This window comes from Stenella coeruleoalba, assembly GCF_951394435.1.
Source record: "Stenella coeruleoalba genome assembly, chromosome: 4".
Lineage (NCBI taxonomy): Eukaryota > Metazoa > Chordata > Mammalia > Artiodactyla > Delphinidae > Stenella > Stenella coeruleoalba.
The window spans coordinates 102,637,006-102,645,457 of NC_137149.1; the positions used below are offsets into that span (position 1 = coordinate 102,637,006).

At 40.4% G+C, this 8,452-nt stretch overlaps 1 pseudogene across 1 annotated transcript; it reads right to left on the reverse strand.

Annotated features, from left to right (window-relative positions):
- Positions 1-485: 485 nt before the first annotated feature.
- On the reverse strand, positions 486-1,917 carry LOC307185872 (ubiquitin carboxyl-terminal hydrolase 48-like; annotated as a pseudogene). The gene has a single exon. The product of its transcript is annotated as a ubiquitin carboxyl-terminal hydrolase 48-like (transcript).
- Between the last annotated feature and the right edge of the window lie 6,535 nt (positions 1,918-8,452).

Below are 8,452 nucleotides of genomic sequence, written 5' to 3' on the forward strand. Positions count from 1 at the left end.
TGAGCTTCTTCATGAGGTGAGTGCTCCCTGAGGCAATGTGCCCAGGTAAACTTTTTTCTCAGATCTTCAGCAATAAAGACAAGAATGCCTTAGGAAGTGACAGAATGACTGCAGCTGTATAGGCACCGAGAGTGAGATCACAAAACAAATTTGTGCTGCTCCTGGTGGCACCTGATTCACAGGTGCTCAATAAATGGCTGTTACTTTCACTAGTCTGTACATTCACTAGAGCTCCTTGGTTTCTTTCTTGGGTAGCCATAACAGAGCTCTGCAATCTTTGCACACCCAGGGAAGTGGGGTGACCACACCCCATGTGCCACATCCACCTGGAAAGCTACATCCTTTACACTACCCTAGCCTCCCCCATCCAGAGACCTCCCACAAGGCTCTAAACCAGGCCTTAGTCAGGCCCTGAGAGATAAGGTTGTGAGGGTGCCCACCTGGAGCTAGTAGCTCAGATTGGGCACCGACTGTCCCAGAAGATCTTACAGACCAGCTCCAGCAGGTAACCTTTGGTACAGCTCCTTAACTTCTTCATGCTTTGCTTTTCCTTTATCCACACTTTGCTTACACATCTTGGCCATTTCAATACACCACTCCTCAAATTTGGAATTATCCCGATCTACCAGCTCTTGACGAAAGGCTGGTACCTGAATAGTTATGTTGGGTTTTTCTTGAGTTTGCAGTCTATAAACCAACATGTACGCATATCGAGAGCAGTGAGTTCCTTTGCCACACTTGGGTATACATGTCTGGGATTGAGAAGTTTCTGCTAGATCTTCCTCAATCCCTAGCTGTAATTTCTTCCCCTCCATCTTTTCTGTCTTCGTTGTTAGATTTATACCATTCACCAGACTGTGGATCTTTCACATGGGCAATGTAGTGACCAGAATAAGTGCTCACTTCTCTGTGTATGAGGACTGCACTATGCTCATACACATAGGACCCACCTTTGTGTTCCACATAAGGCTCCATATCAAAAATTTCTGAGAATCCAATGTAGGTATTCAGCTTTTTCTTATGTCCAGTTTGCATGTCAAAGACAAAACGCATTAGCTATAAGTTCAGAGTACAAGGAAGACTAAGGAGTCAGATCTTCCTTGTTGCATTCTGTTTGCTTTGACAGTTTTCACAAATGTACTGATTGATTCCTAATTTTTCTTCCTTCAAAAATTCTGAGATACAATCTGTTAACTGTTTGTAGCCTTGGATATTTAACTCCAGTTCATAAAACTTTGATAAAAGCTTAGATTCTCTGCAGCACTGATTGCAGACAGTTACATAAGTTTATTCCCCACAGAACTGCTGTTGGACAATGTTCCTCACATCGGGATTCTTTTGTTTAGACAAAGTATCTTCCAAAAGAGACATAAAGAGCTTTGAAAATTCTTGGGCATCCTGCTGCTGCCCTGTGTCCAAGCCCAAAGCTTTAACAAATCCCGATGGATCAATGTAGCCCCTGTTACTGATTTGTAACAAGGCAAATAAGTCCTGGAGATGCTCACAAATTTCTTGAGGCTCATCTTTCTCTTCTTGGATACCACCTCCCATCATGTAGTCACTATAGGTGCTTGGACATAAGTAGAGCAACTGCAGAAGCTCCAGGTTAAGAAACCACACTTGAAAAAATGTGTTGACATACCAATTAGCTCCCAGGTTAGTGAGGCCCACAGATGAGCTCTTTTTTCTCCTCTCACAGTTGGGGTCATCAGTGTTATGAAAATTATTTTCATCTATTTCTCCTAACCAAATGTGCTCACCCATCCCAGCCAAGCTATTCGGATTTCCTTAGCAGTTTCGTCTGCACACGCCGCGGATGCAGGGCTCCAGCCAGATGTGCTCCTGCAACACCTCCTCGGGCCCCACCGTCTCCGCCCAGCGCCAGGCCGCCTTCTCCAGCTGCAGCCGCGGGGCCATGGCCTTGGCCCGAGGAGCGCCTCCTGAGCCCGGCGCTGCTGCTGTCGCTGCCCAAATGGCTCTGCCACCTGCACTGCTGGGGAAGCAGCGTCTCAGCCCCTGTCCAGGATAGCGTCCTGCGCACCACTAGTCTTCCAAGCCGGCCAAAAATTTCTGATTTGATAAAGTTAGATGAATTTTTTGGGCTGCAACAATTTCTTTTTTATTTTCCTCTAATGGAATTCATGTTAGGTTTACAAGGCCTATTTCTATTGCTGGCTGACAACTTTGTCTTGCCAACTCACAGTAGCATGAGCATCTGCATTTAAAGCCCGTGTCTACTTTAAGTAGCTCCCAAGTCAAATTCTAGGACCTCTTACTCCCCTGAGGTTTCCCTCCTTTTTTCATTTCTAAGGTGATCTAAGCTTAAGGGGCCTTGGATATTTTCCTGGCATTCTGAGACGGACGCCTTTTCTGCCTGACTTTCTCCGTATTTGCTGATAACTTCTGGGTGTCTGTTGATCTTGACTAGTCCATGTTCTTGGCTGAAACCTTCTTTTGAAAGTTGTGATACCCACCATGACTGATTCTCATCCTCCGCACCCTGTGCGCTATTCAGTGTGACTCTAAGCTGACCGCTCACTCTTAGATACTTTAATACCCGGGGGGGCGGGGACGGGGAAGCGGGGAGAAGGGCACACTGTCTTTCAACAAAGCTTGTGTTTTGTAAACCAAAGGTTTTCAGATTCCTGCATTTGCTATTTGCTTACAAAATTTATTCAGAAATGTGTTCTAGGCCAACACAGTCCAGTTTCTGTGGCAATGGAAATGTGCTTCATATAACTGCACTGTCCTATATTTTTTAGTCTATCTAAGAAATATTTGCCTACTCAAGGTTATGAAGATTTTCTAGTATGATTTCTTCTAGGTTCATAGTTTTAGTTCTTAGCTTAATGTTCAATTTTGAGTTAATGAAGTCTTTTTAAAAAAGTAAATCAAGACTCTAAGTTTACTTTAATATTTATTCCAAATCTCAGGTTAATATAGAACCTGCCTCATGGAGTTGTTGTAAGCCTGACACATGATAACAATTGGGTAATTATTAGCCATGGACATTTATGTTTACTCCTCCAACAAATCCCCTCACAGCACCAAAGGAAATACTGAATATTATCAACTAAAGTAAGGAGCTGAGAGTTCAGAGGATATAAGCAAGAGAGTTTTAAAGACTACAAAAAAAACCTAAATAAAAACTAAAACCAAGCTCATTCAATAGGAGAGGATACTTTAAAAATTTGAATGAGCTTTTTTGAGTGAAAAAATTGAATGATTTCTTCTCTTTTGTGACACTGACTTTTCCATTCTTAGGACTGAATGTTCATGGGAGACTAAAGATGCTCTGTTGCCTGTTTGGTTGTGCGGATCATATCCTGTATATACATCTAGAAATTGGCACAAAACAATGTGAGGAGAGTCATGGATGAAGATAAGAAAACATTTTCTATTGCCTTTCCTTACAGATGAATCTACATAATCTCTTGCATCTTTAAAAGTTATTAGATTTCAGGTATGAAGTTTAGCTTTTTAATAACTCAATAGGAAAGTAGAGCATCAGGTTCAACCAGGTGTCCAGAAAGATGCTTGTAGTGCTTTTTCTAGGATCACCTGTTGACTTAGTTCATATTTGTGCAAAAACATGTGGAAGAGGAGCTAATTCCCACTGGAAATTAATGTTAACTATTTATATGATTTTTCCCCCCCTTCGGCCCTCTTCAGGTGACAGTGTGGTTTTCCAGAGTTAAATCAAAGGTGATTTGACCCATGGATCCTCTGACAGGAACACAACGGAATGCTGCACAGGGTGGGTGGGGTAGAATTGACCCCAGCTTACTCTGACTGACTTGTGATTGCTCTGTGATACTTGAAATGCAGGAAAAATCCTGGAGTATGTCCCTTGTTCTCTGCACTCACCTACCCATTGCGTGCAAGAGACAGCTAGACTCCTCTGTCTGGTAAATGATTTTCTTGCATGTTGCAACCATACAAGGCTTATCTAGTGGGTTATCTGTTCACCTGGTCTAGTGCACCTGTTGGCCAGCTGACAAGTATTTGCGGGTATATAGGGTCACACTTTCTGTTTCTCAAATTGCTATGCATTTGTAAATGAAAAGGATGAGTATCACATGGATCTGAGCTCATTAGAATGGGTTTTTCTCTTTCAATCTGCCCTGAGACCTGATGCAGGGGAATTTCTTTATCAGAGCCAAATGAACTCTCAGACTCTGACAAGCATGACAGAACGTAAGGTCTTCATCAATGCATTGATTCAACTTTTCAATAAATATTCATTGCTCTTTTACGAGGTACTTTTCTAGACAACAGTGAAGAAGCTGAAGTCCCTGTCCTCACTGAGTGGGTGTCTGACTGCTCATATATACCAATGATGATAATGAAGCTTTTGTGCCTTTCTTCATGCTATGAGACATAACACAGAGGTCAATAATTTTATCTTAATTCCTTCCCACAAACTACTTCTCTTACCATCCAATCCTTGATAGAGAGGGTAGAATTTTAAACTGAGGCAGATTTATACGACGTGACTCTTCAGGCCACAAGTTCTCTCTGGGCAGGGGAATTTAGGAAGGGATTGACCCTGAGATGAGTAAAGAGAACATGTCCTAAGGCAAGCTTTTCTCTAAAGGAGATTGAACTTACTGGATCATGCTTGCTGCGTTTGTCACAAGGGGAGGCACTATTCAGTTACCTCCTTTGAATAGTCCTCTGAGTTTTAAGTTGAATTTAGCTTACCCCTTTTGACTCAGACATATCAATTTTGCATCATTATTTCCATTCTGGCACCCACAGCTGGAGATATTTGGGCTGGGGCTAAAATGGACCTTCGGCATACCTCACATTTGACATTCTTTTGTCCATACCTGGACTTTTCCATATCAACATGAGGCAGCTGGATCCTTGAGCTAAGTCCTGGAACCCAGTACAGACCTCAGAGATCCTGGGGCACAGTCTAAAGTAACCTGTGTTCCTGAAATGCGAGTGAAGGAAATAGAGCATAAGAGACTGGGATTTTAACAAGAGTTAGTCATGAAAACACAATTTGTGCTGGAAAAGTGAAGAGGTACAAGTGAGTTAAAGATATGTAGACAAATATATGTATAATATAATTTAATAATCATGGAATGTAAATTTATGTATATAAACTATATATACAAATACGTCAATATAATATATAGATTATATTTATAAATTTATAAAGATAATTATATATATATATATATATATATATATATATATATATATATATGATCTAGAAGAAGAAAATCTTTAACTGCTCCCTTCCAGGCTTCATGCCCTAAACCTGAAGCCGCTATAAACCTACCCATGGGCTGCCCCAACTCTTGGATGAGGCCCAACTTCTAGGCTTCCTTTTCACATTGTCAAGTATTAAACAAATTCTTTTGTATGTAGAAGAGAAAGAGGAGTATCACCACTGCTACGTATTGGTCCATTTTGTCTAGAACATCAGGTTTCCTTGGGGGAGGTGGTGAAAGTGAAATGCCTAAATATACTTCTGTCACAGTGATGCAGACGTTGCATGCCTCCATTCAAGACACTGAGATGGACAAAAAGGAAACCTAAAATTGAAATTCAGTTTCAAATAACACTCAACCCTTTTATCAGAGTTACCTTTGAAATATTCAACCTTTCCAACCTTTTTTTTATTAGGTTAAATTAGGGAGTGAAAAGTCAAGTCACAGCCCCAAAGATACTATGCCATTTCCCAGTCATAAGAAGTAGTCCAAATATAAGATCTGAGAATTGATAATCTATTCTGGTTTGTTAGTCCCAAACAAGAGCATACCTGGTCTTTGAGATCTGCACAATACCTTTGTTTTTAAGCTGTTTGAGATCCAGACTAAAGGCTGTAGGTCTGTTTTCATGCCAGTCTTTTTTTAATTTATTGAGGTATAGTTGATTTACAATATTACATAAGTTTCAGGTGTACAACATAGTGATTCACAATTTGATAAAACAGGAAATGTGGAATGGGAATTGCTTTTGAACCATGGAAACTCTTTGCAGCCACTGAAATCTATTAGCCAGTGAAAGCTCATGAATTTTCTGAACTGCAGTGATCGTTCTCAACTTTGTCAAGGTGTGTTGTTAACATGCTCTATTCCTTTCTGTTAGCTGACAACAGGTTGTTAGGAAATGCATCCTCACTTTCATCTATGTCCAAACCTGACATTATACTTTGGCGTGACCTCTGAAATAACTGCTGTATATACAAGGTGGTGTTTTTGTTCAGCAGTAGTATGATGAGGGGAAAAATTCACTCATTCACCAAATACTTGATGAGCTCCTACCAAGTGCCTGACTGGGACCTACAGTAGCAAACTGAAGGGCAGGCCCACTGGTTTACTAGAACTTTCATGGGAGAAACAAAATAAAGGATAATCAACAAACAAAACTGTCTGATTACGTAAGAGCTATACAGAGACTAGAACAACCAAATGACTGAGTGACTGGGCAACTACTTTTGACTAGGTAATCAGGGAAGGCCTTTCCAAGGAAATGACACTGGTGCAAATGCTTATATGACAAGAGGACTCAAATACACAATGATTCCAGGCAAAGGGAACAGCAAGTACATTTTAAATGGGAATCAACTTTGTGTAGCCAATTTTTTAAAAATGAATTAATAAAATTATAAGCAATCACAACCAAATATCACTATTCCTGGAGCAGAGTGATCAAGGGGATATGAGAGGTAAGAGTAGGCAAGGGCCACATTATGGAGGCTTTCTAGTCCTTGGGGCACCATAAAGAGTTTGGATTATAGTCTAAGTATAGTGGGAAGTCGTCCGAGGAATTTAATTAGGGAGGCACATGATGGGACTTACTATGTAACTACCTATGGAAAAAAAACCTATCATTTTCAAAGGGAAAGGAATAGCTTCCTGCTACAAAATCCCAACCCCCTAGATAACAAAACAAATAAACTAGCCTTTCTAGTTTATCATTTCCTTTAAAGCATCTCCAGCATAAAGCATCCTCCAGCACACTTATATGCACAAACATAAACATATGATGTGCCCATGAATGGTCATTCATTACATTCATCAAGGACAAAAAGAAGTAGAGAACAGTTCTTTCTGAAGCCTAGTATTTCTTTCCTATGAAAGATATTTAAATTACATAACTCTGAATCTCTCTTTACTCCTTTACCCCTTTACTCATTCCATATTTAGGGTGGTGACTGACTTATCTGATTGGTAAATAGGATGAATAACTGGGTATGCTTGTCTCAGCTCCCATACATTCCTCATGGGAATGAATCTGTCCATAGACAGCAAAAATTCTGTCTGTGCCCCCATGGCAAAAGCATTACTAAGACAGGCCGCATGCTGGTGGCCCACCTCTACCATCATTGTTGTGACTGGGTCAGTGAGTCTACCTAAATCTGAGTTCATTAGTGAGTCCACTTAGTTAACAAACATAAAGCCTAATTCTCCAGTCTAGTCTCTATTAGAAATCAAAATGATATTTTGGCCTCCTATTATTGCTCAGCTTGTTTGAAAACAAGATGGAGGAAATGAGGTACCATTTTCAGGAGGGAAAGGTGCATAGAGACCCCAACTTCAGATGCCTACTGAGAACATAGCACTGGCTTAGATTCTATTGAAGATATAAAGGAAAAAGTAAATATGCTATCTGTACTGAGGACATTTACAATCCTTTGTGTTAAAATATTGTCTTACTAACAAGAAAAACAGCTTCTTAGACAGAATAGAAAACTTAAACTCCAGATTAAAAAGAATAATCATCATCAGTTTGGAGTCCCCCAAGACTCTGCCGCATGCTCTATTTACACAGACCTGGACAGCCACACACGCAGAGGGAAGGACTAACGGAAAGAATGCTCACCTTTTGCACTCAGCACTCTCCTTGTCTGTTCATTGTCTTTCATTGTCTTCCAAGTATGGAGCTTAAGCTTTGCCTATGAACACTGCTTTCAACTCAGTTATATTAACTCTGTTCTCCACTCTCTCTCCCACACCAGACAGTGGAAGAGGAATGCTGTTCTTGGCTCCTTTTCTCCAATTTCTCCCATCATCCATTTGGACATAATACATTCCAGAAGCTCTACTGATTAACAGACAAAGGATGGTCATGTGGCATTTGGGGCCTGCTACAAGTCTCAACCCAAAGAGCGGAAGATGTTCAATGTAACTTCCTGTCTAACTCTCGTGGAAAAGGTGAGAGATAAGTAGGTGAATTTAAACTCAGGTCTGAGTAAAGAACCCTAGGCATAATGGAGACTAATGTGGTAGAGACAGACTCTTTTGTCATCCTTACAGTGAAACTAAATATAGATCTATTCATCTTGCCTAGAGGAAACAAAGCTCTGGATCACTTGTTGGGTACAATGGCTGAATGAACCGAAGATCAGACTATGCTTGAGTTACCTCCATGTATTTTTAACATATTTTTTACTTTTTTTCAAATGAAATAAAGAACCACCTTATCAAATTTT